At 47.0% G+C, this 25,635-nt stretch overlaps 49 non-coding genes across 49 annotated transcripts; all 49 read left to right on the forward strand.

Moving 5' to 3' along the window:
- The first annotated feature begins 273 nt into the window (after positions 1 to 273).
- On the forward strand, positions 274 to 392 carry LOC147931664 (5S ribosomal RNA). The gene has a single exon (XR_015576698.1). It is a non-coding gene; the product is annotated as a 5S ribosomal RNA (ribosomal RNA).
- Positions 393 to 788: 396 nt separating this feature from the next.
- Positions 789 to 907, forward strand: LOC147931665 (5S ribosomal RNA). Its single transcript, XR_015575968.1, has one exon. It is a non-coding gene; the product is annotated as a 5S ribosomal RNA (ribosomal RNA).
- Positions 908 to 1,302: 395 nt separating this feature from the next.
- Positions 1,303 to 1,421, forward strand: LOC147931666 (5S ribosomal RNA). Its single transcript, XR_015577317.1, has one exon. It is a non-coding gene; the product is annotated as a 5S ribosomal RNA (ribosomal RNA).
- Positions 1,422 to 1,822: 401 nt separating this feature from the next.
- Positions 1,823 to 1,941, forward strand: LOC147931667 (5S ribosomal RNA). Its single transcript, XR_015577025.1, has one exon. It is a non-coding gene; the product is annotated as a 5S ribosomal RNA (ribosomal RNA).
- Positions 1,942 to 2,339: 398 nt separating this feature from the next.
- On the forward strand, positions 2,340 to 2,458 carry LOC147931668 (5S ribosomal RNA). The gene has a single exon (XR_015575988.1). It is a non-coding gene; the product is annotated as a 5S ribosomal RNA (ribosomal RNA).
- A 398-nt stretch (positions 2,459 to 2,856) lies between these two features.
- Positions 2,857 to 2,975, forward strand: LOC147931669 (5S ribosomal RNA). Its single transcript, XR_015575969.1, has one exon. It is a non-coding gene; the product is annotated as a 5S ribosomal RNA (ribosomal RNA).
- Positions 2,976 to 3,371: 396 nt separating this feature from the next.
- Positions 3,372 to 3,490, forward strand: LOC147931670 (5S ribosomal RNA). The gene has a single exon (XR_015575970.1). It is a non-coding gene; the product is annotated as a 5S ribosomal RNA (ribosomal RNA).
- A 394-nt stretch (positions 3,491 to 3,884) lies between these two features.
- Positions 3,885 to 4,003, forward strand: LOC147931671 (5S ribosomal RNA). The gene has a single exon (XR_015577003.1). It is a non-coding gene; the product is annotated as a 5S ribosomal RNA (ribosomal RNA).
- A 399-nt stretch (positions 4,004 to 4,402) lies between these two features.
- Positions 4,403 to 4,521, forward strand: LOC147931672 (5S ribosomal RNA). The gene has a single exon (XR_015577026.1). It is a non-coding gene; the product is annotated as a 5S ribosomal RNA (ribosomal RNA).
- Positions 4,522 to 4,919: 398 nt separating this feature from the next.
- On the forward strand, positions 4,920 to 5,038 carry LOC147931673 (5S ribosomal RNA). Its single transcript, XR_015575989.1, has one exon. It is a non-coding gene; the product is annotated as a 5S ribosomal RNA (ribosomal RNA).
- A 398-nt stretch (positions 5,039 to 5,436) lies between these two features.
- LOC147931674 (5S ribosomal RNA) lies at positions 5,437 to 5,555 on the forward strand. Its single transcript, XR_015577006.1, has one exon. It is a non-coding gene; the product is annotated as a 5S ribosomal RNA (ribosomal RNA).
- Positions 5,556 to 5,954: 399 nt separating this feature from the next.
- Positions 5,955 to 6,073, forward strand: LOC147931675 (5S ribosomal RNA). The gene has a single exon (XR_015577028.1). It is a non-coding gene; the product is annotated as a 5S ribosomal RNA (ribosomal RNA).
- A 398-nt stretch (positions 6,074 to 6,471) lies between these two features.
- LOC147931676 (5S ribosomal RNA) lies at positions 6,472 to 6,590 on the forward strand. Its single transcript, XR_015575990.1, has one exon. It is a non-coding gene; the product is annotated as a 5S ribosomal RNA (ribosomal RNA).
- Positions 6,591 to 6,988: 398 nt separating this feature from the next.
- On the forward strand, positions 6,989 to 7,107 carry LOC147931677 (5S ribosomal RNA). The gene has a single exon (XR_015577007.1). It is a non-coding gene; the product is annotated as a 5S ribosomal RNA (ribosomal RNA).
- A 444-nt stretch (positions 7,108 to 7,551) lies between these two features.
- LOC147931678 (5S ribosomal RNA) lies at positions 7,552 to 7,670 on the forward strand. Its single transcript, XR_015577030.1, has one exon. It is a non-coding gene; the product is annotated as a 5S ribosomal RNA (ribosomal RNA).
- Positions 7,671 to 8,068: 398 nt separating this feature from the next.
- On the forward strand, positions 8,069 to 8,187 carry LOC147931679 (5S ribosomal RNA). The gene has a single exon (XR_015575991.1). It is a non-coding gene; the product is annotated as a 5S ribosomal RNA (ribosomal RNA).
- Positions 8,188 to 8,585: 398 nt separating this feature from the next.
- Positions 8,586 to 8,704, forward strand: LOC147931680 (5S ribosomal RNA). The gene has a single exon (XR_015577008.1). It is a non-coding gene; the product is annotated as a 5S ribosomal RNA (ribosomal RNA).
- Positions 8,705 to 9,147: 443 nt separating this feature from the next.
- On the forward strand, positions 9,148 to 9,266 carry LOC147931681 (5S ribosomal RNA). Its single transcript, XR_015577031.1, has one exon. It is a non-coding gene; the product is annotated as a 5S ribosomal RNA (ribosomal RNA).
- Positions 9,267 to 9,664: 398 nt separating this feature from the next.
- LOC147931682 (5S ribosomal RNA) lies at positions 9,665 to 9,783 on the forward strand. The gene has a single exon (XR_015575992.1). It is a non-coding gene; the product is annotated as a 5S ribosomal RNA (ribosomal RNA).
- A 398-nt stretch (positions 9,784 to 10,181) lies between these two features.
- LOC147931683 (5S ribosomal RNA) lies at positions 10,182 to 10,300 on the forward strand. The gene has a single exon (XR_015577009.1). It is a non-coding gene; the product is annotated as a 5S ribosomal RNA (ribosomal RNA).
- Positions 10,301 to 10,702: 402 nt separating this feature from the next.
- On the forward strand, positions 10,703 to 10,821 carry LOC147931684 (5S ribosomal RNA). Its single transcript, XR_015577032.1, has one exon. It is a non-coding gene; the product is annotated as a 5S ribosomal RNA (ribosomal RNA).
- A 398-nt stretch (positions 10,822 to 11,219) lies between these two features.
- LOC147931685 (5S ribosomal RNA) lies at positions 11,220 to 11,338 on the forward strand. Its single transcript, XR_015575994.1, has one exon. It is a non-coding gene; the product is annotated as a 5S ribosomal RNA (ribosomal RNA).
- A 399-nt stretch (positions 11,339 to 11,737) lies between these two features.
- Positions 11,738 to 11,856, forward strand: LOC147931686 (5S ribosomal RNA). Its single transcript, XR_015577010.1, has one exon. It is a non-coding gene; the product is annotated as a 5S ribosomal RNA (ribosomal RNA).
- A 402-nt stretch (positions 11,857 to 12,258) lies between these two features.
- On the forward strand, positions 12,259 to 12,377 carry LOC147931687 (5S ribosomal RNA). Its single transcript, XR_015575995.1, has one exon. It is a non-coding gene; the product is annotated as a 5S ribosomal RNA (ribosomal RNA).
- A 399-nt stretch (positions 12,378 to 12,776) lies between these two features.
- Positions 12,777 to 12,895, forward strand: LOC147931688 (5S ribosomal RNA). The gene has a single exon (XR_015577011.1). It is a non-coding gene; the product is annotated as a 5S ribosomal RNA (ribosomal RNA).
- A 401-nt stretch (positions 12,896 to 13,296) lies between these two features.
- Positions 13,297 to 13,415, forward strand: LOC147931689 (5S ribosomal RNA). The gene has a single exon (XR_015577033.1). It is a non-coding gene; the product is annotated as a 5S ribosomal RNA (ribosomal RNA).
- A 398-nt stretch (positions 13,416 to 13,813) lies between these two features.
- LOC147931690 (5S ribosomal RNA) lies at positions 13,814 to 13,932 on the forward strand. Its single transcript, XR_015575996.1, has one exon. It is a non-coding gene; the product is annotated as a 5S ribosomal RNA (ribosomal RNA).
- Positions 13,933 to 14,330: 398 nt separating this feature from the next.
- Positions 14,331 to 14,449, forward strand: LOC147931691 (5S ribosomal RNA). The gene has a single exon (XR_015575757.1). It is a non-coding gene; the product is annotated as a 5S ribosomal RNA (ribosomal RNA).
- Positions 14,450 to 14,849: 400 nt separating this feature from the next.
- LOC147931692 (5S ribosomal RNA) lies at positions 14,850 to 14,968 on the forward strand. Its single transcript, XR_015576020.1, has one exon. It is a non-coding gene; the product is annotated as a 5S ribosomal RNA (ribosomal RNA).
- Positions 14,969 to 15,366: 398 nt separating this feature from the next.
- On the forward strand, positions 15,367 to 15,485 carry LOC147931693 (5S ribosomal RNA). Its single transcript, XR_015576366.1, has one exon. It is a non-coding gene; the product is annotated as a 5S ribosomal RNA (ribosomal RNA).
- A 396-nt stretch (positions 15,486 to 15,881) lies between these two features.
- Positions 15,882 to 16,000, forward strand: LOC147931694 (5S ribosomal RNA). Its single transcript, XR_015577034.1, has one exon. It is a non-coding gene; the product is annotated as a 5S ribosomal RNA (ribosomal RNA).
- A 397-nt stretch (positions 16,001 to 16,397) lies between these two features.
- On the forward strand, positions 16,398 to 16,516 carry LOC147931695 (5S ribosomal RNA). Its single transcript, XR_015575997.1, has one exon. It is a non-coding gene; the product is annotated as a 5S ribosomal RNA (ribosomal RNA).
- A 398-nt stretch (positions 16,517 to 16,914) lies between these two features.
- On the forward strand, positions 16,915 to 17,033 carry LOC147931696 (5S ribosomal RNA). Its single transcript, XR_015575758.1, has one exon. It is a non-coding gene; the product is annotated as a 5S ribosomal RNA (ribosomal RNA).
- Positions 17,034 to 17,431: 398 nt separating this feature from the next.
- LOC147931697 (5S ribosomal RNA) lies at positions 17,432 to 17,550 on the forward strand. Its single transcript, XR_015577036.1, has one exon. It is a non-coding gene; the product is annotated as a 5S ribosomal RNA (ribosomal RNA).
- A 397-nt stretch (positions 17,551 to 17,947) lies between these two features.
- LOC147931698 (5S ribosomal RNA) lies at positions 17,948 to 18,066 on the forward strand. The gene has a single exon (XR_015577037.1). It is a non-coding gene; the product is annotated as a 5S ribosomal RNA (ribosomal RNA).
- A 404-nt stretch (positions 18,067 to 18,470) lies between these two features.
- LOC147931699 (5S ribosomal RNA) lies at positions 18,471 to 18,589 on the forward strand. The gene has a single exon (XR_015575785.1). It is a non-coding gene; the product is annotated as a 5S ribosomal RNA (ribosomal RNA).
- A 398-nt stretch (positions 18,590 to 18,987) lies between these two features.
- LOC147931700 (5S ribosomal RNA) lies at positions 18,988 to 19,106 on the forward strand. Its single transcript, XR_015576223.1, has one exon. It is a non-coding gene; the product is annotated as a 5S ribosomal RNA (ribosomal RNA).
- A 398-nt stretch (positions 19,107 to 19,504) lies between these two features.
- Positions 19,505 to 19,623, forward strand: LOC147931701 (5S ribosomal RNA). Its single transcript, XR_015575759.1, has one exon. It is a non-coding gene; the product is annotated as a 5S ribosomal RNA (ribosomal RNA).
- A 399-nt stretch (positions 19,624 to 20,022) lies between these two features.
- On the forward strand, positions 20,023 to 20,141 carry LOC147931702 (5S ribosomal RNA). Its single transcript, XR_015577039.1, has one exon. It is a non-coding gene; the product is annotated as a 5S ribosomal RNA (ribosomal RNA).
- Positions 20,142 to 20,537: 396 nt separating this feature from the next.
- LOC147931703 (5S ribosomal RNA) lies at positions 20,538 to 20,656 on the forward strand. The gene has a single exon (XR_015577040.1). It is a non-coding gene; the product is annotated as a 5S ribosomal RNA (ribosomal RNA).
- Positions 20,657 to 21,055: 399 nt separating this feature from the next.
- On the forward strand, positions 21,056 to 21,174 carry LOC147931704 (5S ribosomal RNA). The gene has a single exon (XR_015575786.1). It is a non-coding gene; the product is annotated as a 5S ribosomal RNA (ribosomal RNA).
- Positions 21,175 to 21,571: 397 nt separating this feature from the next.
- Positions 21,572 to 21,690, forward strand: LOC147931705 (5S ribosomal RNA). Its single transcript, XR_015577041.1, has one exon. It is a non-coding gene; the product is annotated as a 5S ribosomal RNA (ribosomal RNA).
- Positions 21,691 to 22,088: 398 nt separating this feature from the next.
- LOC147931706 (5S ribosomal RNA) lies at positions 22,089 to 22,207 on the forward strand. The gene has a single exon (XR_015577043.1). It is a non-coding gene; the product is annotated as a 5S ribosomal RNA (ribosomal RNA).
- Positions 22,208 to 22,611: 404 nt separating this feature from the next.
- On the forward strand, positions 22,612 to 22,730 carry LOC147931707 (5S ribosomal RNA). The gene has a single exon (XR_015575787.1). It is a non-coding gene; the product is annotated as a 5S ribosomal RNA (ribosomal RNA).
- Positions 22,731 to 23,128: 398 nt separating this feature from the next.
- LOC147931708 (5S ribosomal RNA) lies at positions 23,129 to 23,247 on the forward strand. The gene has a single exon (XR_015576224.1). It is a non-coding gene; the product is annotated as a 5S ribosomal RNA (ribosomal RNA).
- Positions 23,248 to 23,646: 399 nt separating this feature from the next.
- LOC147931709 (5S ribosomal RNA) lies at positions 23,647 to 23,765 on the forward strand. Its single transcript, XR_015575761.1, has one exon. It is a non-coding gene; the product is annotated as a 5S ribosomal RNA (ribosomal RNA).
- Positions 23,766 to 24,163: 398 nt separating this feature from the next.
- Positions 24,164 to 24,282, forward strand: LOC147931710 (5S ribosomal RNA). The gene has a single exon (XR_015577045.1). It is a non-coding gene; the product is annotated as a 5S ribosomal RNA (ribosomal RNA).
- Positions 24,283 to 24,678: 396 nt separating this feature from the next.
- Positions 24,679 to 24,797, forward strand: LOC147931711 (5S ribosomal RNA). The gene has a single exon (XR_015577046.1). It is a non-coding gene; the product is annotated as a 5S ribosomal RNA (ribosomal RNA).
- Positions 24,798 to 25,196: 399 nt separating this feature from the next.
- Positions 25,197 to 25,315, forward strand: LOC147931712 (5S ribosomal RNA). The gene has a single exon (XR_015575788.1). It is a non-coding gene; the product is annotated as a 5S ribosomal RNA (ribosomal RNA).
- Positions 25,316 to 25,635: the final 320 nt, after the last annotated feature.

The raw sequence follows: 25,635 nt of genomic DNA on the forward strand, positions 1-25,635 counted from the left end.
GAGAGCTTCTGGTAAGGCAATGGGTCTTCGTACCATTGGACCATTCTCGAGGGCAGATTTTGACGTTTGAAGGCAGTTGAGATGTTTTTTTGTGATCCCGACACAATTAGTTACGGCTCCAAAACAGTGTTTGGACATGGTTATCACTTGTTTTTGGACGTTGGAAGCACGTCCAAGGTGACTAAACCGGTCCGCATATCAAGTGGGACCCACATCGAATGATCCATTCAGTTTTCAAAAAAGGATATATGCGATTGCATGGGATATACTAACGGATGCGATCATACCAGCACTAATGCACCGGATCCCATCAGAACTCTGCAGTTAAGCGTGCTTGGGCGAGAGTAGTACTAGGATGGGTGACCTCCTGGGAAGTCCTCGTGTTGCATCCCTCCCTCCCCCCCCTCCTTTTTTTTTTTTTGGTTGTTTCGCAAGACTATAGTACATAGAGAACGTCGTAACTTTCAGACCGTGAGGAACCACGCAACCCATAATACCTTTTTGAAAAGCCCCAAGAGAGCTTCTGGTAAGGCAATGGGTCTTCGTACCATTGGACCATTCTCGAGGGCAGATTTTGACGTTTGAAGGCAGTTGAGATGTTTTTTTGTGATCCCGACACAATTAGTTACGGCTCCAAAACAGTGTTTGGACATGGTTATCACTTGTTTTTGGACGTTGGAAGCACGTCCAAGGTGACTAAACCGGTCCGCATATCAAGTGGGACCCACATCGAATGATCCATTCAGTTTTCAAAAAAGGATATATGCGATTGCATGGGATATACTAACTGATGCGATCATACCAGCACTAATGCACCGGATCCCATCAGAACTCTGCAGTTAAGCGTGCTTGGGCGAGAGTAGTACTAGGATGGGTGACCTCCCGGGAAGTCCTCGTGTTGCATCCCTCCCTCCCCCCCCCCCTTTTTTTTTTTTGGTTGTTTCGCAAGACTATAGTACATAGAGAACGTCGTAACTTTCAGACCGTGAGGAACCACGCAACCCATAATACCTTTTTGAAAAGCCCCAAGAGAGCTTCTGGTAAGGCAATGGGTCTTCGTACCATTGGACCATTCTCGAGGGCAGATTTTGACGTTTGAAGGCAGTTGAGATGTTTTTTTGTGATCCCGACACAATTAGTTACGGCTCCAAAACAGTGTTTGGACATGGTTATCGCTTGTTTTTGGACGGTGGAAGCACGTCCAAGGTGACTAAACCGGTCCGCATATCAAGTGGGACCCACATCGAATGATCCATTCAGTTTTCAAAAAAGGATATATGCGATTGCATGGGATATACTAACGGATGCGATCATACCAGCACTAATGCACCGGATCCCATCAGAACTCTGCAGTTAAGCGTGCCTGGGCGAGAGTAGTACTAGGATGGGTGACCTCCCGGGAAGTCCTCGTGTTGCATCCCTCCCTCCCCCCCCCCCCCCCCTTTTTTTTTTTTTGGTTGTTTCGCAAGACTATAGTACATAGAGAACGTCGTAACTTTCAGACCGTGAGGAACCACGCAACCCATAATACCTTTTTGAAAAGCCCCAAGAGAGCTTCTGGTAAGGCAATGGGTCTTCGTACCATTGGACCATTCTCGAGGGCAGATTTTGACGTTTGAAGGCAGTTGAGATGTTTTTTTGTGATCCCGACACAATTAGTTACGGCTCCAAAACAGTGTTTGGACATGGTTATCGCTTGTTTTTGGACGGTGGAAGCACGTCCAAGGTGACTAAACCGGTCCGCATATCAAGTGGGACCCACATCGAATGATCCATTCAGTTTTCAAAAAAGTATATATGCGATTGCATGGGATATACTAACTGATGCGATCATACCAGCACTAATGCACCGGATCCCATCAGAACTCCGCAGTTAAGCGTGCTTGGGCGAGAGTAGTACTAGGATGGGTGACCTCCCGGGAAGTCCTCGTGTTGCATCCCTCCCTCCCCCCCCCTCCTTCTTTTTTTTTTTGGTTGTTTCGCAAGACTATAGTACATAGAGAACGTCGTAACTTTCAGACCGTGAGGAACCACGCAACCCATAATACCTTTTTGAAAAGCCCCAAGAGAGCTTCTGGTAAGGCAATGGGTCTTCGTACCATTGGACCATTCTCGAGGGCAGATTTTGACGTTTGAAGGCAGTTGAGATGTTTTTTTGTGATCCCGACACAATTAGTTACGGCTCCAAAACAGTGTTTGGACATGGTTATCGCTTGTTTTTGGACGGTGGAAGCACGTCCAAGGTGACTAAACCGGTCCGCATATCAAGTGGGACCCACATCGAATGATCCATTCAGTTTTCAAAAAAGTATATATGCGATTGCATGGGATATACTAACTGATGCGATCATACCAGCACTAATGCACTGGATCCCATCAGAACTCCGCAGTTAAGCGTGCTTGGGCGAGAGTAGTACTAGGATGGGTGACCTCCCGGGAAGTCCTCGTGTTGCATCCCTCCCTCCCCCCCCCTCCTTCTTTTTTTTTTTGGTTGTTTCGCAAGACTATAGTACATAGAGAACGTCGTAACTTTCAGACCGTGAGGAACCACGCAACCCATAATACCTTTTTGAAAAGCCCCAAGAGAGCTTCTGGTAAGGCAATGGGTCTTCGTACCATTGGACCATTCTCGAGGGCAGATTTTGACGTTTGAAGGCAGTTGAGATGTTTTTTTGTGATCCCGACACAATTAGTTACGGCTCCAAAACAGTGTTTGGACATGGTTATCACTTGTTTTTGGACGTTGGAAGCACGTCCAAGGTGACTAAACCGGTCCGCATATCAAGTGGGACCCACATCGAATGATCCATTCAGTTTTCAAAAAAGGATATATGCGATTGCATGGGATATACTAACTGATGCGATCATACCAGCACTAATGCACCGGATCCCATCAGAACTCTGCAGTTAAGCGTGCTTGGGCGAGAGTAGTACTAGGATGGGTGACCTCCCGGGAAGTCCTCGTGTTGCATCCCTCCCTCCCCCCCCCCCCTTTTTTTTTTTTGGTTGTTTCGCAAGACTATAGTACATAGAGAACGTCGTAACTTTCAGACCGTGAGGAACCACGCAACCCATAATACCTTTTTGAAAAGCCCCAAGAGAGCTTCTGGTAAGGCAATGGGTCTTCGTACCATTGGACCATTCTCGAGGGCAGATTTTGACGTTTGAAGGCAGTTGAGATGTTTTTTTGTGATCCCGACACAATTAGTTACGGCTCCAAAACAGTGTTTGGACATGGTTATCACTTGTTTTTGGACGTTGGAAGCACGTCCAAGGTGACTAAACCGGTCCGCATATCAAGTGGGACCCACATCGAATGATCCATTCAGTTTTCAAAAAAGGATATATGCGATTGCATGGGATATACTAACTGATGCGATCATACCAGCACTAATGCACCGGATCCCATCAGAACTCTGCAGTTAAGCGTGCTTGGGCGAGAGTAGTACTAGGATGGGTGACCTCCCGGGAAGTCCTCGTGTTGCATCCCTCCCTCCCCCCCCCCTTTTTTTTTTTTGGTTGTTTCGCAAGACTATAGTACATAGAGAACGTCGTAACTTTCAGACCGTGAGGAACCACGCAACCCATAATACCTTTTTGAAAAGCCCCAAGAGAGCTTCTGGTAAGGCAATGGGTCTTCGTACCATTGGACCATTCTCGAGGGCAGATTTTGACGTTTGAAGGCAGTTGAGATGTTTTTTTGTGATCCCGACACAATTAGTTACGGCTCCAAAACAGTGTTTGGACATGGTTATCGCTTGTTTTTGGACGGTGGAAGCACGTCCAAGGTGACTAAACCGGTCCGCATATCAAGTGGGACCCACATCGAATGATCCATTCAGTTTTCAAAAAAGGATATATGCGATTGCATGGGATATACTAACGGATGCGATCATACCAGCACTAATGCACCGGATCCCATCAGAACTCTGCAGTTAAGCGTGCTTGGGCGAGAGTAGTACTAGGATGGGTGACCTCCCGGGAAGTCCTCGTGTTGCATCCCTCCCTCCCCCCCCCCCCCCTTTTTTTTTTTTTGGTTGTTTCGCAAGACTATAGTACATAGAGAACGTCGTAACTTTCAGACCGTGAGGAACCACGCAACCCATAATACCTTTTTGAAAAGCCCCAAGAGAGCTTCTGGTAAGGCAATGGGTCTTCGTACCATTGGACCATTCTCGAGGGCAGATTTTGACGTTTGAAGGCAGTTGAGATGTTTTTTTGTGATCCCGACACAATTAGTTACGGCTCCAAAACAGTGTTTGGACATGGTTATCGCTTGTTTTTGGACGGTGGAAGCACGTCCAAGGTGACTAAACCGGTCCGCATATCAAGTGGGACCCACATCGAATGATCCATTCAGTTTTCAAAAAAGTATATATGCGATTGCATGGGATATACTAACTGATGCGATCATACCAGCACTAATGCACCGGATCCCATCAGAACTCCGCAGTTAAGCGTGCTTGGGCGAGAGTAGTACTAGGATGGGTGACCTCCCGGGAAGTCCTCGTGTTGCATCCCTCCCTCCCCCCCCCTCCTTCTTTTTTTTTTTGGTTGTTTCGCAAGACTATAGTACATAGAGAACGTCGTAACTTTCAGACCGTGAGGAACCACGCAACCCATAATACCTTTTTGAAAAGCCCCAAGAGAGCTTCTGGTAAGGCAATGGGTCTTCGTACCATTGGACCATTCTCGAGGGCAGATTTTGACGTTTGAAGGCAGTTGAGATGTTTTTTTGTGATCCCGACACAATTAGTTACGGCTCCAAAACAGTGTTTGGACATGGTTATCGCTTGTTTTTGGACGGTGGAAGCACGTCCAAGGTGACTAAACCGGTCCGCATATCAAGTGGGACCCACATCGAATGATCCATTCAGTTTTCAAAAAAGTATATATGCGATTGCATGGGATATACTAACTGATGCGATCATACCAGCACTAATGCACTGGATCCCATCAGAACTCCGCAGTTAAGCGTGCTTGGGCGAGAGTAGTACTAGGATGGGTGACCTCCCGGGAAGTCCTCGTGTTGCATCCCTCCCTCCCCCCCCCTCCTTCTTTTTTTTTTTGGTTGTTTCGCAAGACTATAGTACATAGAGAACGTCGTAACTTTCAGACCGTGAGGAACCACGCAACCCATAATACCTTTTTGAAAAGCCCCAAGAGAGCTTCTGGTAAGGCAATGGGTCTTCGTACCATTGGACCATTCTCGAGGGCAGATTTTGACGTTTGAAGGCAGTTGAGATGTTTTTTTGTGATCCCGACACAATTAGTTACGGCTCCAAAACAGTGTTTGGACATGGTTATCGCTTGTTTTTGGACGGTGGAAGCACGTCCAAGGTGACTAAACCGGTCCGCATATCAAGTGGGACCCACATCGAATGATCCATTCAGTTTTCAAAAAAGGATATATGCGATTGCATGGGATATACTAACGGATGCGATCATACCAGCACTAATGCACCGGATCCCATCAGAACTCTGCAGTTAAGCGTGCTTGGGCGAGAGTAGTACTAGGATGGGTGACCTCCCGGGAAGTCCTCGTGTTGCATCCCTCCCTCCCCCCCCCCCCCCTTTTTTTTTTTTTGGTTGTTTCGCAAGACTATAGTACATAGAGAACGTCGTAACTTTCAGACCGTGAGGAACCACGCAACCCATAATACCTTTTTGAAAAGCCCCAAGAGAGCTTCTGGTAAGGCAATGGGTCTTCGTACCATTGGACCATTCTCGAGGGCAGATTTTGACGTTTGAAGGCAGTTGAGATGTTTTTTTGTGATCCCGACACAATTAGTTACGGCTCCAAAACAGTGTTTGGACATGGTTATCGCTTGTTTTTGGACGGTGGAAGCACGTCCAAGGTGACTAAACCGGTCCGCATATCAAGTGGGACCCACATCGAATGATCCATTCAGTTTTCAAAAAAGTATATATGCGATTGCATGGGATATACTAACTGATGCGATCATACCAGCACTAATGCACCGGATCCCATCAGAACTCCGCAGTTAAGCGTGCTTGGGCGAGAGTAGTACTAGGATGGGTGACCTCCCGGGAAGTCCTCGTGTTGCATCCCTCCCTCCCCCCCCCTCCTTCTTTTTTTTTTTGGTTGTTTCGCAAGACTATAGTACATAGAGAACGTCGTAACTTTCAGACCGTGAGGAACCACGCAACCCATAATACCTTTTTGAAAAGCCCCAAGAGAGCTTCTGGTAAGGCAATGGGTCTTCGTACCATTGGACCATTCTCGAGGGCAGATTTTGACGTTTGAAGGCAGTTGAGATGTTTTTTTGTGATCCCGACACAATTAGTTACGGCTCCAAAACAGTGTTTGGACATGGTTATCGCTTGTTTTTGGACGGTGGAAGCACGTCCAAGGTGACTAAACCGGTCCGCATATCAAGTGGGACCCACATCGAATGATCCATTCAGTTTTCAAAAAAGTATATATGCGATTGCATGGGATATACTAACTGATGCGATCATACCAGCACTAATGCACTGGATCCCATCAGAACTCCGCAGTTAAGCGTGCTTGGGCGAGAGTAGTACTAGGATGGGTGACCTCCCGGGAAGTCCTCGTGTTGCATCCCTCCCTCCCCCCCCCTCCTTCTTTTTTTTTTTGGTTGTTTCGCAAGACTATAGTACATAGAGAACGTCGTAACTTTCAGACCGTGAGGAACCACGCAACCCATAATACCTTTTTGAAAAGCCCCAAGAGAGCTTCTGGTAAGGCAATGGGTCTTCGTACCATTGGACCATTCTCGAGGGCAGATTTTGACGTTTGAAGGCAGTTGAGATGTTTTTTTGTGATCCCGACACAATTAGTTACGGCTCCAAAACAGTGTTTGGACATGGTTATCGCTTGTTTTTGGACGGTGGAAGCACGTCCAAGGTGACTAAACCGGTCCGCATATCAAGTGGGACCCACATCGAATGATCCATTCAGTTTTCAAAAAAGGATATATGCGATTGCATGGGATATACTAACGGATGCGATCATACCAGCACTAATGCACCGGATCCCATCAGAACTCTGCAGTTAAGCGTGCTTGGGCGAGAGTAGTACTAGGATGGGTGACCTCCCGGGAAGTCCTCGTGTTGCATCCCTCCCTCCCCCCCCCCCCCCCCCCCTTTTTTTTTTTTTTGGTTGTTTCGCAAGACTATAGTACATAGAGAACGTCGTAACTTTCAGACCGTGAGGAACCACGCAACCCATAATACCTTTTTGAAAAGCCCCAAGAGAGCTTCTGGTAAGGCAATGGGTCTTCGTACCATTGGACCATTCTCGAGGGCAGATTTTGACGTTTGAAGGCAGTTGAGATGTTTTTTTGTGATCCCGACACAATTAGTTACGGCTCCAAAACAGTGTTTGGACATGGTTATCGCTTGTACGGCTCCAAAACAGTGTTTGGACATGGTTATCGCTTGTTTTTGGACGGTGGAAGCACGTCCAAGGTGACTAAACCGGTCCGCATATCAAGTGGGACCCACATCGAATGATCCATTCAGTTTTCAAAAAAGTATATATGCGATTGCATGGGATATACTAACTGATGCGATCATACCAGCACTAATGCACCGGATCCCATCAGAACTCCGCAGTTAAGCGTGCTTGGGCGAGAGTAGTACTAGGATGGGTGACCTCCCGGGAAGTCCTCGTGTTGCATCCCTCCCTCCCCCCCCCTCCTTCTTTTTTTTTTTGGTTGTTTCGCAAGACTATAGTACATAGAGAACGTCGTAACTTTCAGACCGTGAGGAACCACGCAACCCATAATACCTTTTTGAAAAGCCCCAAGAGAGCTTCTGGTAAGGCAATGGGTCTTCGTACCATTGGACCATTCTCGAGGGCAGATTTTGACGTTTGAAGGCAGTTGAGATGTTTTTTTGTGATCCCGACACAATTAGTTACGGCTCCAAAACAGTGTTTGGACATGGTTATCGCTTGTTTTTGGACGGTGGAAGCACGTCCAAGGTGACTAAACCGGTCCGCATATCAAGTGGGACCCACATCGAATGATCCATTCAGTTTTCAAAAAAGTATATATGCGATTGCATGGGATATACTAACTGATGCGATCATACCAGCACTAATGCACTGGATCCCATCAGAACTCCGCAGTTAAGCGTGCTTGGGCGAGAGTAGTACTAGGATGGGTGACCTCCCGGGAAGTCCTCGTGTTGCATCCCTCCCTCCCCCCCCCTCCTTCTTTTTTTTTTTGGTTGTTTCGCAAGACTATAGTACATAGAGAACGTCGTAACTTTCAGACCGTGAGGAACCACGCAACCCATAATACCTTTTTGAAAAGCCCCAAGAGAGCTTCTGGTAAGGCAATGGGTCTTCGTACCATTGGACCATTCTCGAGGGCAGATTTTGACGTTTGAAGGCAGTTGAGATGTTTTTTTGTGATCCCGACACAATTAGTTACGGCTCCAAAACAGTGTTTGGACATGGTTATCGCTTGTTTTTGGACGGTGGAAGCACGTCCAAGGTGACTAAACCGGTCCGCATATCAAGTGGGACCCACATCGAATGATCCATTCAGTTTTCAAAAAAGGATATATGCGATTGCATGGGATATACTAACGGATGCGATCATACCAGCACTAATGCACCGGATCCCATCAGAACTCTGCAGTTAAGCGTGCTTGGGCGAGAGTAGTACTAGGATGGGTGACCTCCCGGGAAGTCCTCGTGTTGCATCCCTCCCTCCCCCCCCCCCCCCCCCCCTTTTTTTTTTTTTGGTTGTTTCGCAAGACTATAGTACATAGAGAACGTCGTAACTTTCAGACCGTGAGGAACCACGCAACCCATAATACCTTTTTGAAAAGCCCCAAGAGAGCTTCTGGTAAGGCAATGGGTCTTCGTACCATTGGACCATTCTCGAGGGCAGATTTTGACGTTTGAAGGCAGTTGAGATGTTTTTTTGTGATCCCGACACAATTAGTTACGGCTCCAAAACAGTGTTTGGACATGGTTATCGCTTGTACGGCTCCAAAACAGTGTTTGGACATGGTTATCGCTTGTTTTTGGACGGTGGAAGCACGTCCAAGGTGACTAAACCGGTCCGCATATCAAGTGGGACCCACATCGAATGATCCATTCAGTTTTCAAAAAAGTATATATGCGATTGCATGGGATATACTAACTGATGCGATCATACCAGCACTAATGCACCGGATCCCATCAGAACTCCGCAGTTAAGCGTGCTTGGGCGAGAGTAGTACTAGGATGGGTGACCTCCCGGGAAGTCCTCGTGTTGCATCCCTCCCTCCCCCCCCCTCCTTCTTTTTTTTTTTGGTTGTTTCGCAAGACTATAGTACATAGAGAACGTCGTAACTTTCAGACCGTGAGGAACCACGCAACCCATAATACCTTTTTGAAAAGCCCCAAGAGAGCTTCTGGTAAGGCAATGGGTCTTCGTACCATTGGACCATTCTCGAGGGCAGATTTTGACGTTTGAAGGCAGTTGAGATGTTTTTTTGTGATCCCGACACAATTAGTTACGGCTCCAAAACAGTGTTTGGACATGGTTATCGCTTGTTTTTGGACGGTGGAAGCACGTCCAAGGTGACTAAACCGGTCCGCATATCAAGTGGGACCCACATCGAATGATCCATTCAGTTTTCAAAAAAGTATATATGCGATTGCATGGGATATACTAACTGATGCGATCATACCAGCACTAATGCACTGGATCCCATCAGAACTCCGCAGTTAAGCGTGCTTGGGCGAGAGTAGTACTAGGATGGGTGACCTCCCGGGAAGTCCTCGTGTTGCATCCCTCCCTCCCCCCCCCTCCTTCTTTTTTTTTTTGGTTGTTTCGCAAGACTATAGTACATAGAGAACGTCGTAACTTTCAGACCGTGAGGAACCACGCAACCCATAATACCTTTTTGAAAAGCCCCAAGAGAGCTTCTGGTAAGGCAATGGGTCTTCGTACCATTGGACCATTCTCGAGGGCAGATTTTGACGTTTGAAGGCAGTTGAGATGTTTTTTTGTGATCCCGACACAATTAGTTACGGCTCCAAAACAGTGTTTGGACATGGTTATCGCTTGTTTTTGGACGGTGGAAGCACGTCCAAGGTGACTAAACCGGTCCGCATATCAAGTGGGACCCACATCGAATGATCCATTCAGTTTTCAAAAAAGGATATATGCGATTGCATGGGATATACTAACGGATGCGATCATACCAGCACTAATGCACCGGATCCCATCAGAACTCTGCAGTTAAGCGTGCTTGGGCGAGAGTAGTACTAGGATGGGTGACCTCCCGGGAAGTCCTCGTGTTGCATCCCTCCCTCCCCCCCCCCCCCCCCCTTTTTTTTTTTTTGGTTGTTTCGCAAGACTATAGTACATAGAGAACGTCGTAACTTTCAGACCGTGAGGAACCACGCAACCCATAATACCTTTTTGAAAAGCCCCAAGAGAGCTTCTGGTAAGGCAATGGGTCATCGTACCATTGGACCATTCTCGAGGGCAGATTTTGACGTTTGAAGGCAGTTGAGATGTTTTTTTGTGATCCCGACACAATTAGTTACGGCTCCAAAACAGTGTTTGGACATGGTTATCGCTTGTTTTTGGACGGTGGAAGCACGTCCAAGGTGACTAAACCGGTCCGCATATCAAGTGGGACCCACATCGAATGATCCATTCAGTTTTCAAAAAAGTATATATGCGATTGCATGGGATATACTAACTGATGCGATCATACCAGCACTAATGCACCGGATCCCATCAGAACTCCGCAGTTAAGCGTGCTTGGGCGAGAGTAGTACTAGGATGGGTGACCTCCCGGGAAGTCCTCGTGTTGCATCCCTCCCTCCCCCCCCCTCCTTCTTTTTTTTTTTGGTTGTTTCGCAAGACTATAGTACATAGAGAACGTCGTAACTTTCAGACCGTGAGGAACCACGCAACCCATAATACCTTTTTGAAAAGCCCCAAGAGAGCTTCTGGTAAGGCAATGGGTCTTCGTACCATTGGACCATTCTCGAGGGCAGATTTTGACGTTTGAAGGCAGTTGAGATGTTTTTTTGTGATCCCGACACAATTAGTTACGGCTCCAAAACAGTGTTTGGACATGGTTATCGCTTGTTTTTGGACGGTGGAAGCACGTCCAAGGTGACTAAACCGGTCCGCATATCAAGTGGGACCCACATCGAATGATCCATTCAGTTTTCAAAAAAGTATATATGCGATTGCATGGGATATACTAACTGATGCGATCATACCAGCACTAATGCACTGGATCCCATCAGAACTCCGCAGTTAAGCGTGCTTGGGCGAGAGTAGTACTAGGATGGGTGACCTCCCGGGAAGTCCTCGTGTTGCATCCCTCCCTCCCCCCCCCCTCCTTCTTTTTTTTTTTGGTTGTTTCGCAAGACTATAGTACATAGAGAACGTCGTAACTTTCAGACCGTGAGGAACCACGCAACCCATAATACCTTTTTGAAAAGCCCCAAGAGAGCTTCTGGTAAGGCAATGGGTCTTCGTACCATTGGACCATTCTCGAGGGCAGATTTTGACGTTTGAAGGCAGTTGAGATGTTTTTTTGTGATCCCGACACAATTAGTTACGGCTCCAAAACAGTGTTTGGACATGGTTATCGCTTGTTTTTGGACGGTGGAAGCACGTCCAAGGTGACTAAACCGGTCCGCATATCAAGTGGGACCCACATCGAATGATCCATTCAGTTTTCAAAAAAGGATATATGCGATTGCATGGGATATACTAACGGATGCGATCATACCAGCACTAATGCACCGGATCCCATCAGAACTCTGCAGTTAAGCGTGCTTGGGCGAGAGTAGTACTAGGATGGGTGACCTCCCGGGAAGTCCTCGTGTTGCATCCCTCCCTCCCCCCCCCCCCCCCCCTTTTTTTTTTTTTGGTTGTTTCGCAAGACTATAGTACATAGAGAACGTCGTAACTTTCAGACCGTGAGGAACCACGCAACCCATAATACCTTTTTGAAAAGCCCCAAGAGAGCTTCTGGTAAGGCAATGGGTCTTCGTACCATTGGACCATTCTCGAGGGCAGATTTTGACGTTTGAAGGCAGTTGAGATGTTTTTTTGTGATCCCGACACAATTAGTTACGGCTCCAAAACAGTGTTTGGACATGGTTATCGCTTGTTTTTGGACGGTGGAAGCACGTCCAAGGTGACTAAACCGGTCCGCATATCAAGTGGGACCCACATCGAATGATCCATTCAGTTTTCAAAAAAGTATATATGCGATTGCATGGGATATACTAACTGATGCGATCATACCAGCACTAATGCACTGGATCCCATCAGAACTCCGCAGTTAAGCGTGCTTGGGCGAGAGTAGTACTAGGATGGGTGACCTCCCGGGAAGTCCTCGTGTTGCATCCCTCCCTCCCCCCCCCCTCCTTCTTTTTTTTTTTGGTTGTTTCGCAAGACTATAGTACATAGAGAACGTCGTAACTTTCAGACCGTGAGGAACCACGCAACCCATAATACCTTTTTGAAAAGCCCCAAGAGAGCTTCTGGTAAGGCAATGGGTCTTCGTACCATTGGACCATTCTCGAGGGCAGATTTTGACGTTTGAAGGCAGTTGAGATGTTTTTTTGTGATCCCGACACAATTAGTTACGGCTCCAAAACAGTGTTTGGACATGGTTATCGCTTGTTTTTGGACGGTGGAAGCACGTCCAAGGTGACTAAACCGGTCCGCATATCAAGTGGGACCCACATCGAATGATCCATTCAGTTTTCAAAAAAGGATATATGCGATTGCATGGGATATACTAACGGATGCGATCATACCAGCACTAATGCACCGGATCCCATCAGAACTCTGCAGTTAAGCGTGCTTGGGCGAGAGTAGTACTAGGATGGGTGACCTCCCGGGAAGTCCTCGTGTTGCATCCCTCCCTCCCCCCCCCCCCCCCCTTTTTTTTTTTTTGGTTGTTTCGCAAGACTATAGTACATAGAGAACGTCGTAACTTTCAGACCGTGAGGAACCACGCAACCCATAATACCTTTTTGAAAAGCCCCAAGAGAGCTTCTGGTAAGGCAATGGGTCTTCGTACCATTGGACCATTCTCGAGGGCAGATTTTGACGTTTGAAGGCAGTTGAGATGTTTTTTTGTGATCCCGACACAATTAGTTACGGCTCCAAAACAGTGTTTGGACATGGTTATCGCTTGTTTTTGGACGGTGGAAGCACGTCCAAGGTGACTAAACCGGTCCGCATATCAAGTGGGACCCACATCGAATGATCCATTCAGTTTTCAAAAAAGTATATATGCGATTGCATGGGATATACTAACTGATGCGATCATACCAGCACTAATGCACCGGATCCCATCAGAACTCCGCAGTTAAGCGTGCTTGGGCGAGAGTAGTACTAGGATGGGTGACCTCCCGGGAAGTCCTCGTGTTGCATCCCTCCCTCCCCCCCCCTCCTTCTTTTTTTTTTTGGTTGTTTCGCAAGACTATAGTACATAGAGAACGTCGTAACTTTCAGACCGTGAGGAACCACGCAACCCATAATACCTTTTTGAAAAGCCCCAAGAGAGCTTCTGGTAAGGCAATGGGTCTTCGTACCATTGGACCATTCTCGAGGGCAGATTTTGACGTTTGAAGGCAGTTGAGATGTTTTTTTGTGATCCCGACACAATTAGTTACGGCTCCAAAACAGTGTTTGGACATGGTTATCGCTTGTTTTTGGACGGTGGAAGCACGTCCAAGGTGACTAAACCGGTCCGCATATCAAGTGGGACCCACATCGAATGATCCATTCAGTTTTCAAAAAAGTATATATGCGATTGCATGGGATATACTAACTGATGCGATCATACCAGCACTAATGCACTGGATCCCATCAGAACTCCGCAGTTAAGCGTGCTTGGGCGAGAGTAGTACTAGGATGGGTGACCTCCCGGGAAGTCCTCGTGTTGCATCCCTCCCTCCCCCCCCCTCCTTCTTTTTTTTTTTGGTTGTTTCGCAAGACTATAGTACATAGAGAACGTCGTAACTTTCAGACCGTGAGGAACCACGCAACCCATAATACCTTTTTGAAAAGCCCCAAGAGAGCTTCTGGTAAGGCAATGGGTCTTCGTACCATTGGACCATTCTCGAGGGCAGATTTTGACGTTTGAAGGCAGTTGAGATGTTTTTTTGTGATCCCGACACAATTAGTTACGGCTCCAAAACAGTGTTTGGACATGGTTATCACTTGTTTTTGGACGTTGGAAGCACGTCCAAGGTGACTAAACCGGTCCGCATATCAAGTGGGACCCACATCGAATGATCCATTCAGTTTTCAAAAAAGTATATATGCGATTGCATGGGATATACTAACTGATGCGATCATACCAGCACTAATGCACCGGATCCCATCAGAACTCCGCAGTTAAGTGTGCTTGGGCGAGAGTAGTACTAGGATGGGTGACCTCCCGGGAAGTCCTCGTGTTGCATCCCTCCCTCCCCCCCCCCCCCCTTTTTTTTTTTTTTGGTTGTTTCGCAAGACTATAGTACATAGAGAACGTCGTAACTTTCAGACCGTGAGGAACCACGCAACCCATAATACCTTTTTGAAAAGCCCCAAGAGAGCTTCTGGTAAGGCAATGGGTCTTCGTACCATTGGACCATTCTCGAGGGCAGATTTTGACGTTTGAAGGCAGTTGAGATGTTTTTTTGTGATCCCGACACAATTAGTTACGGCTCCAAAACAGTGTTTGGACATGGTTATCACTTGTTTTTGGACGTTGGAAGCACGTCCAAGGTGACTAAACCGGTCCGCATATCAAGTGGGACCCACATCGAATGATCCATTCAGTTTTCAAAAAAGGATATATGCGATTGCATGGGATATACTAACTGATGCGATCATACCAGCACTAATGCACCGGATCCCATCAGAACTCTGCAGTTAAGCGTGCTTGGGCGAGAGTAGTACCAGGATGGGTGACCTCCCGGGAAGTCCTCGTGTTGCATCCCTCCCTCCCCCCCCCCCCCTTTTTTTTTTTTTGGTTGTTTCGCAAGACTATAGTACATAGAGAACGTCGTAACTTTCAGACCGTGAGGAACCACGCAACCCATAATACCTTTTTGAAAAGCCCCAAGAGAGCTTCTGGTAAGGCAATGGGTCTTCGTACCATTGGACCATTCTCGAGGGCAGATTTTGACGTTTGAAGGCAGTTGAGATGTTTTTTTGTGATCCCGACACAATTAGTTACGGCTCCAAAACAGTGTTTGGACATGGTTATCGCTTGTTTTTGGACGGTGGAAGCACGTCCAAGGTGACTAAACCGGTCCGCATATCAAGTGGGACCCACATCGAATGATCCATTCAGTTTTCAAAAAAGGATATATGCGATTGCATGGGATATACTAACGGATGCGATCATACCAGCACTAATGCACCGGATCCCATCAGAACTCTGCAGTTAAGCGTGCTTGGGCGAGAGTAGTACTAGGATCGGTGACCTCCCGGGAAGTCCTCGTGTTGCATCCCTCCCTCCCCCCCCCCCTTTTTTTTTTTTTGGTTGTTTCGCAAGACTATAGTACATAGAGAACGTCGTAACTTTCAGACCGTGAGGAACCACGCAACCCATAATACCTTTTTGAAAAGCCCCAAGAGAGCTTCTGGTAAGGCAATGGGTCTTCGTACCATTGGACCATTCTCGAGGGCAGATTTTGACGTTTGAAGGCAGTTGAGATGTTTTTTTGTGATCCCGACACAATTAGTTACGGCTCCAAAACAGTGTTTGGACATGGTTATCGCTTGTTTTTGGACGGTGGAAGCACGTCCAAGGTGACTAAACCGGTCCGCATATCAAGTGGGACCCACATCGAATGATCCATTCAGTTTTCAAAAAAGTATATATGCGATTGCATGGGATATACTAACTGATGCGATCATACCAGCACTAATGCACCGGATCCCATCAGAACTCCGCAGTTAAGCGTGCTTGGGCGAGAGTAGTACTAGGATGGGTGACCTCCCGGGAAGTCCTCGTGTTGCATCCCTCCCTCCCCCCCCCTCCTTCTTTTTTTTTTGGTTGTTTCGCAAGACTATAGTACATAGAGAACGTCGTAACTTTCAGACCGTGAGGAACCACGCAACCCATAATACCTTTTTGAAAAGCCCCAAGAGAGCTTCTGGTAAGGCAATGGGTCTTCGTACCATTGGACCATTCTCGAGGGCAGATTTTGACGTTTGAAGGCAGTTGAGATGTTTTTTTGTGATCCCGACACAATTAGTTACGGCTCCAAAACAGTGTTTGGACATGGTTATCGCTTGTTTTTGGACGGTGGAAGCACGTCCAAGGTGACTAAACCGGTCCGCATATCAAGTGGGACCCACATCGAATGATCCATTCAGTTTTCAAAAAAGTATATATGCGATTGCATGGGATATACTAACTGATGCGATCATACCAGCACTAATGCACTGGATCCCATCAGAACTCCGCAGTTAAGCGTGCTTGGGCGAGAGTAGTACTAGGATGGGTGACCTCCCGGGAAGTCCTCGTGTTGCATCCCTCCCTCCCCCCCCCTCCTTCTTTTTTTTTTTGGTTGTTTCGCAAGACTATAGTACATAGAGAACGTCGTAACTTTCAGACCGTGAGGAACCACGCAACCCATAATACCTTTTTGAAAAGCCCCAAGAGAGCTTCTGGTAAGGCAATGGGTCTTCGTACCATTGGACCATTCTCGAGGGCAGATTTTGACGTTTGAAGGCAGTTGAGATGTTTTTTTGTGATCCCGACACAATTAGTTACGGCTCCAAAACAGTGTTTGGACATGGTTATCACTTGTTTTTGGACGTTGGAAGCACGTCCAAGGTGACTAAACCGGTCCGCATATCAAGTGGGACCCACATCGAATGATCCATTCAGTTTTCAAAAAAGTATATATGCGATTGCATGGGATATACTAACTGATGCGATCATACCAGCACTAATGCACCGGATCCCATCAGAACTCCGCAGTTAAGTGTGCTTGGGCGAGAGTAGTACTAGGATGGGTGACCTCCCGGGAAGTCCTCGTGTTGCATCCCTCCCTCCCCCCCCCCCCTTTTTTTTTTTTTTGGTTGTTTCGCAAGACTATAGTACATAGAGAACGTCGTAACTTTCAGACCGTGAGGAACCACGCAACCCATAATACCTTTTTGAAAAGCCCCAAGAGAGCTTCTGGTAAGGCAATGGGTCTTCGTACCATTGGACCATTCTCGAGGGCAGATTTTGACGTTTGAAGGCAGTTGAGATGTTTTTTTGTGATCCCGACACAATTAGTTACGGCTCCAAAACAGTGTTTGGACATGGTTATCACTTGTTTTTGGACGTTGGAAGCACGTCCAAGGTGACTAAACCGGTCCGCATATCAAGTGGGACCCACATCGAATGATCCATTCAGTTTTCAAAAAAGTATATATGCGATTGCATGGGATATACTAACTGATGCGATCATACCAGCACTAATGCACCGGATCCCATCAGAACTCCGCAGTTAAGCGTGCTTGGGCGAGAGTAGTACTAGGATGGGTGACCTCCCGGGAAGTCCTCGTGTTGCATCCCTCCCTCCCCCCCCCCCTTTTTTTTTTTTTTGGTTGTTTCGCAAGACTATAGTACATAGAGAACGTCGTAACTTTCAGACCGTGAGGAACCACGCAACCCATAATACCTTTTTGAAAAGCCCCAAGAGAGCTTCTGGTAAGGCAATGGGTCTTCGTACCATTGGACCATTCTCGAGGGCAGATTTTGACGTTTGAAGGCAGTTGAGATGTTTTTTTGTGATCCCGACACAATTAGTTACGGCTCCAAAACAGTGTTTGGACATGGTTATCACTTGTTTTTGGACGTTGGAAGCACGTCCAAGGTGACTAAACCGGTCCGCATATCAAGTGGGACCCACATCGAATGATCCATTCAGTTTTCAAAAAAGTATATATGCGATTGCATGGGATATACTAACTGATGCGATCATACCAGCACTAATGCACCGGATCCCATCAGAACTCCGCAGTTAAGCGTGCTTGGGCGAGAGTAGTACTAGGATGGGTGACCTCCCGGGAAGTCCTCGTGTTGCATCCCTCCCTCCCCCCCCCCCCCCCCCCTTTTTTTTTTTTTTGGTTGTTTCGCAAGACTATAGTACATAGAGAACGTCGTAACTTTCAGACCGTGAGGAACCACGCAACCCATAATACCTTTTTGAAAAGCCCCAAGAGAGCTTCTGGTAAGGCAATGGGTCTTCGTACCATTGGACCATTCTCGAGGGCAGATTTTGACGTTTGAAGGCAGTTGAGATGTTTTTTTGTGATCCCGACACAATTAGTTACGGCTCCAAAACAGTGTTTGGACATGGTTATCGCTTGTTTTTGGACGGTGGAAGCACGTCCAAGGTGACTAAACCGGTCCGCATATCAAGTGGGACCCACATCGAATGATCCATTCAGTTTTCAAAAAAGGATATATGCGATTGCATGGGATATACTAACGGATGCGATCATACCAGCACTAATGCACCGGATCCCATCAGAACTCTGCAGTCAAGCGTGCTTGGGCGAGAGTAGTACTAGGATGGGTGACCTCCCGGGAAGTCCTCGTGTTGCATCCCTCCCTCCCCCCCCCCCCTTTTTTTTTTTTTTGGTTGTTTCGCAAGACTATAGTACATAGAGAACGTCGTAACTTTCAGACCGTGAGGAACCACGCAACCCATAATACCTTTTTGAAAAGCCCCAAGAGAGCTTCTGGTAAGGCAATGGGTCTTCGTACCATTGGACCATTCTCGAGAGCAGATTTTGACGTTTGAAGGCAGTTGAGATGTTTTTTTGTGATCCCGACACAATTAGTTACGGCTCCAAAACAGTGTTTGGACATGGTTATTGCTTGTTTTTGGACGGTGGAAGCACGTCCAAGGTGACTAAACCGGTCCGCATATCAAGTGGGACCCACATCGAATGATCCATTCAGTTTTCAAAAAAGTATATATGCGATTGCATGGGATATACTAACTGATGCGATCATACCAGCACTAATGGACCGGATCCCATCAGAACTCCGCAGTTAAGCGTGCTTGGGCGAGAGTAGTACTAGGATGGGTGACCTCCCGGGAAGTCCTCGTGTTGCATCCCTCCCTCCCCCCCCCTCCTTCTTTTTTTTTTTGGTTGTTTCGCAAGACTATAGTACATAGAGAACGTCGTAACTTTCAGACCGTGAGGAACCACGCAACCCATAATACCTTTTTGAAAAGCCCCAAGAGAGCTTCTGGTAAGGCAATGGGTCTTCGTACCATTGGACCATTCTCGAGGGCAGATTTTGACGTTTGAAGGCAGTTGAGATGTTTTTTTGTGATCCCGACACAATTAGTTACGGCTCCAAAACAGTGTTTGGACATGGTTATCACTTGTTTTTGGACGTTGGAAGCACGTCCAAGGTGACTAAACCGGTCCGCATATCAAGTGGGACCCACATCGAATGATCCATTCAGTTTTCAAAAAAGTATATATGCGATTGCATGGGATATACTAACTGATGCGATCATACCAGCACTAATGCACCGGATCCCATCAGAACTCCGCAGTTAAGTGTGCTTGGGCGAGAGTAGTACTAGGATGGGTGACCTCCCGGGAAGTCCTCGTGTTGCATCCCTCCCTCCCCCCCCCCCCCTTTTTTTTTTTTTTGGTTGTTTCGCAAGACTATAGTACATAGAGAACGTCGTAACTTTCAGACCGTGAGGAACCACGCAACCCATAATACCTTTTTGAAAAGCCCCAAGAGAGCTTCTGGTAAGGCAATGGGTCTTCGTACCATTGGACCATTCTCGAGGGCAGATTTTGACGTTTGAAGGCAGTTGAGATGTTTTTTTGTGATCCCGACACAATTAGTTACGGCTCCAAAACAGTGTTTGGACATGGTTATCACTTGTTTTTGGACGTTGGAAGCACGTCCAAGGTGACTAAACCGGTCCGCATATCAAGTGGGACCCACATCGAATGATCCATTCAGTTTTCAAAAAAGTATATATGCGATTGCATGGGATATACTAACTGATGCGATCATACCAGCACTAATGCACCGGATCCCATCAGAACTCCGCAGTTAAGCGTGCTTGGGCGAGAGTAGTACTAGGATGGGTGACCTCCCGGGAAGTCCTCGTGTTGCATCCCTCCCTCCCCCCCCCCTTTTTTTTTTTTTTGGTTGTTTCGCAAGACTATAGTACATAGAGAACGTCGTAACTTTCAGACCGTGAGGAACCACGCAACCCATAATACCTTTTTGAAAAGCCCCAAGAGAGCTTCTGGTAAGGCAATGGGTCTTCGTACCATTGGACCATTCTCGAGGGCAGATTTTGACGTTTGAAGGCAGTTGAGATGTTTTTTTGTGATCCCGACACAATTAGTTACGGCTCCAAAACAGTGTTTGGACATGGTTATCACTTGTTTTTGGACGTTGGAAGCACGTCCAAGGTGACTAAACCGGTCCGCATATCAAGTGGGACCCACATCGAATGATCCATTCAGTTTTCAAAAAAGTATATATGCGATTGCATGGGATATACTAACTGATGCGATCATACCAGCACTAATGCACCGGATCCCATCAGAACTCCGCAGTTAAGCGTGCTTGGGCGAGAGTAGTACTAGGATGGGTGACCTCCCGGGAAGTCCTCGTGTTGCATCCCTCCCTCCCCCCCCCCCCCTTTTTTTTTTTTTTGGTTGTTTCGCAAGACTATAGTACATAGAGAACGTCGTAACTTTCAGACCGTGAGGAACCACGCAACCCATAATACCTTTTTGAAAAGCCCCAAGAGAGCTTCTGGTAAGGCAATGGGTCTTCGTACCATTGGACCATTCTCGAGGGCAGATTTTGACGTTTGAAGGCAGTTGAGATGTTTTTTTGTGATCCCGACACAATTAGTTACGGCTCCAAAACAGTGTTTGGACATGGTTATCGCTTGTTTTTGGACGGTGGAAGCACGTCCAAGGTGACTAAACCGGTCCGCATATCAAGTGGGACCCACATCGAATGATCCATTCAGTTTTCAAAAAAGGATATATGCGATTGCATGGGATATACTAACGGATGCGATCATACCAGCACTAATGCACCGGATCCCATCAGAACTCTGCAGTCAAGCGTGCTTGGGCGAGAGTAGTACTAGGATGGGTGACCTCCCGGGAAGTCCTCGTGTTGCATCCCTCCCTCCCCCCCCCCCTTTTTTTTTTTTTTGGTTGTTTCGCAAGACTATAGTACATAGAGAACGTCGTAACTTTCAGACCGTGAGGAACCACGCAACCCATAATACCTTTTTGAAAAGCCCCAAGAGAGCTTCTGGTAAGGCAATGGGTCTTCGTACCATTGGACCATTCTCGAGAGCAGATTTTGACGTTTGAAGGCAGTTGAGATGTTTTTTTGTGATCCCGACACAATTAGTTACGGCTCCAAAACAGTGTTTGGACATGGTTATTGCTTGTTTTTGGACGGTGGAAGCACGTCCAAGGTGACTAAACCGGTCCGCATATCAAGTGGGACCCACATCGAATGATCCATTCAGTTTTCAAAAAAGTATATATGCGATTGCATGGGATATACTAACTGATGCGATCATACCAGCACTAATGCACCGGATCCCATCAGAACTCCGCAGTTAAGCGTGCTTGGGCGAGAGTAGTACTAGGATGGGTGACCTCCCGGGAAGTCCTCGTGTTGCATCCCTCCCTCCCCCCCCCCCCTTTTTTTTTTTTTTGGTTGTTTCGCAAGACTATAGTACATAGAGAACGTCGTAACTTTCAGACCGTGAGGAACCACGCAACCCATAATACCTTTTTGAAAAGCCCCAAGAGAGCTTCTGGTAAGGCAATGGGTCTTCGTACCATTGGACCATTCTCGAGGGCAGATTTTGACGTTTGAAGGCAGTTGAGATGTTTTTTTGTGATCCCGACACAATTAGTTACGGCTCCAAAACAGTGTTTGGACATGGTTATCACTTGTTTTTGGACGTTGGAAGCACGTCCAAGGTGACTAAACCGGTCCGCATATCAAGTGGGACCCACATCGAATGATCCATTCAGTTTTCAAAAAAGTATATATGCGATTGCATGGGATATACTAACTGATGCGATCATACCAGCACTAATGCACCGGATCCCATCAGAACTCCGCAGTTAAGCGTGCTTGGGCGAGAGTAGTACTAGGATGGGTGACCTCCCGGGAAGTCCTCGTGTTGCATCCCTCCCTCCCCCCCCCCCCCCCCCCTTTTTTTTTTTTTTGGTTGTTTCGCAAGACTATAGTACATAGAGAACGTCGTAACTTTCAGACCGTGAGGAACCACGCAACCCATAATACCTTTTTGAAAAGCCCCAAGAGAGCTTCTGGTAAGGCAATGGGTCTTCGTACCATTGGACCATTCTCGAGGGCAGATTTTGACGTTTGAAGGCAGTTGAGATGTTTTTTTGTGATCCCGACACAATTAGTTACGGCTCCAAAACAGTGTTTGGACATGGTTATCGCTTGTTTTTGGACGGTGGAAGCACGTCCAAGGTGACTAAACCGGTCCGCATATCAAGTGGGACCCACATCGAATGATCCATTCAGTTTTCAAAAAAGGATATATGCGATTGCATGGGATATACTAACGGATGCGATCATACCAGCACTAATGCACCGGATCCCATCAGAACTCTGCAGTCAAGCGTGCTTGGGCGAGAGTAGTACTAGGATGGGTGACCTCCCGGGAAGTCCTCGTGTTGCATCCCTCCCTCCCCCCCCCCCCTTTTTTTTTTTTTTGGTTGTTTCGCAAGACTATAGTACATAGAGAACGTCGTAACTTTCAGACCGTGAGGAACCACGCAACCCATAATACCTTTTTGAAAAGCCCCAAGAGAGCTTCTGGTAAGGCAATGGGTCTTCGTACCATTGGACCATTCTCGAGAGCAGATTTTGACGTTTGAAGGCAGTTGAGATGTTTTTTTGTGATCCCGACACAATTAGTTACGGCTCCAAAACAGTGTTTGGACATGGTTATTGCTTGTTTTTGGACGGTGGAAGCACGTCCAAGGTGACTAAACCGGTCCGCATATCAAGTGGGACCCACATCGAATGATCCATTCAGTTTTCAAAAAAGTATATATGCGATTGCATGGGATATACTAACTGATGCGATCATACCAGCACTAATGGACCGGATCCCATCAGAACTCCGCAGTTAAGCGTGCTTGGGCGAGAGTAGTACTAGGATGGGTGACCTCCCGGGAAGTCCTCGTGTTGCATCCCTCCCTCCCCCCCCCCTCCTTCTTTTTTTTTTTGGTTGTTTCGCAAGACTATAGTACATAGAGAACGTCGTAACTTTCAGACCGTGAGGAACCACGCAACCCATAATACCTTTTTGAAAAGCCCCAAGAGAGCTTCTGGTAAGGCAATGGGTCTTCGTACCATTGGACCATTCTCGAGGGCAGATTTTGACGTTTGAAGGCAGTTGAGATGTTTTTTTGTGATCCCGACACAATTAGTTACGGCTCCAAAACAGTGTTTGGACATGGTTATCACTTGTTTTTGGACGTTGGAAGCACGTCCAAGGTGACTAAACCGGTCCGCATATCAAGTGGGACCCACATCGAATGATCCATTCAGTTTTCAAAAAAGTATATATGCGATTGCATGGGATATACTAACTGATGCGATCATACCAGCACTAATGCACCGGATCCCATCAGAACTCCGCAGTTAAGTGTGCTTGGGCGAGAGTAGTACTAGGATGGGTGACCTCCCGGGAAGTCCTCGTGTTGCATCCCTCCCTCCCCCCCCCCCCTTTTTTTTTTTTTTGGTTGTTTCGCAAGACTATAGTACATAGAGAACGTCGTAACTTTCAGACCGTGAGGAACCACGCAACCCATAATACCTTTTTGAAAAGCCCCAAGAGAGCTTCTGGTAAGGCAATGGGTCTTCGTACCATTGGACCATTCTCGAGGGCAGATTTTGACGTTTGAAGGCAGTTGAGATGTTTTTTTGTGATCCCGACACAATTAGTTACGGCTCCAAAACAGTGTTTGGACATGGTTATCACTTGTTTTTGGACGTTGGAAGCACGTCCAAGGTGACTAAACCGGTCCGCATATCAAGTGGGACCCACATCGAATGATCCATTCAGTTTTCAAAAAAGTATATATGCGATTGCATGGGATATACTAACTGATGCGATCATACCAGCACTAATGCACCGGATCCCATCAGAACTCCGCAGTTAAGCGTGCTTGGGCGAGAGTAGTACTAGGATGGGTGACCTCCCGGGAAGTCCTCGTGTTGCATCCCTCCCTCCCCCCCCCCTTTTTTTTTTTTTTGGTTGTTTCGCAAGACTATAGTACATAGAGAACGTCGTAACTTTCAGACCGTGAGGAACCACGCAACCCATAATACCTTTTTGAAAAGCCCCAAGAGAGCTTCTGGTAAGGCAATGGGTCTTCGTACCATTGGACCATTCTCGAGGGCAGATTTTGACGTTTGAAGGCAGTTGAGATGTTTTTTTGTGATCCCGACACAATTAGTTACGGCTCCAAAACAGTGTTTGGACATGGTTATCACTTGTTTTTGGACGTTGGAAGCACGTCCAAGGTGACTAAACCGGTCCGCATATCAAGTGGGACCCACATCGAATGATCCATTCAGTTTTCAAAAAAGTATATATGCGATTGCATGGGATATACTAACTGATGCGATCATACCAGCACTAATGCACCGGATCCCATCAGAACTCCGCAGTTAAGCGTGCTTGGGCGAGAGTAGTACTAGGATGGGTGACCTCCCGGGAAGTCCTCGTGTTGCATCCCTCCCTCCCCCCCCCCCCCTTTTTTTTTTTTTTGGTTGTTTCGCAAGACTATAGTACATAGAGAACGTCGTAACTTTCAGACCGTGAGGAACCACGCAACCCATAATACCTTTTTGAAAAGCCCCAAGAGAGCTTCTGGTAAGGCAATGGGTCTTCGTACCATTGGACCATTCTCGAGGGCAGATTTTGACGTTTGAAGGCAGTTGAGATGTTTTTTTGTGATCCCGACACAATTAGTTACGGCTCCAAAACAGTGTTTGGACATGGTTATCGCTTGTTTTTGGACGGTGGAAGCACGTCCAAGGTGACTAAACCGGTCCGCATATCAAGTGGGACCCACATCGAATGATCCATTCAGTTTTCAAAAAAGGATATATGCGATTGCATGGGATATACTAACGGATGCGATCATACCAGCACTAATGCACCGGATCCCATCAGAACTCTGCAGTCAAGCGTGCTTGGGCGAGAGTAGTACTAGGATGGGTGACCTCCCGGGAAGTCCTCGTGTTGCATCCCTCCCTCCCCCCCCCCCCTTTTTTTTTTTTTTGGTTGTTTCGCAAGACTATAGTACATAGAGAACGTCGTAACTTTCAGACCGTGAGGAACCACGCAACCCATAATACCTTTTTGAAAAGCCCCAAGAGAGCTTCTGGTAAGGCAATGGGTCTTCGTACCATTGGACCATTCTCGAGAGCAGATTTTGACGTTTGAAGGCAGTTGAGATGTTTTTTTGTGATCCCGACACAATTAGTTACGGCTCCAAAACAGTGTTTGGACATGGTTATTGCTTGTTTTTGGACGGTGGAAGCACGTCCAAGGTGACTAAACCGGTCCGC

Source organism: Camelina sativa, chromosome 12, assembly GCF_030686135.1.
Source record: "Camelina sativa cultivar CO46 ecotype springtype chromosome 12, ASM3068613v1".
Lineage (NCBI taxonomy): Eukaryota > Viridiplantae > Streptophyta > Magnoliopsida > Brassicales > Brassicaceae > Camelina > Camelina sativa.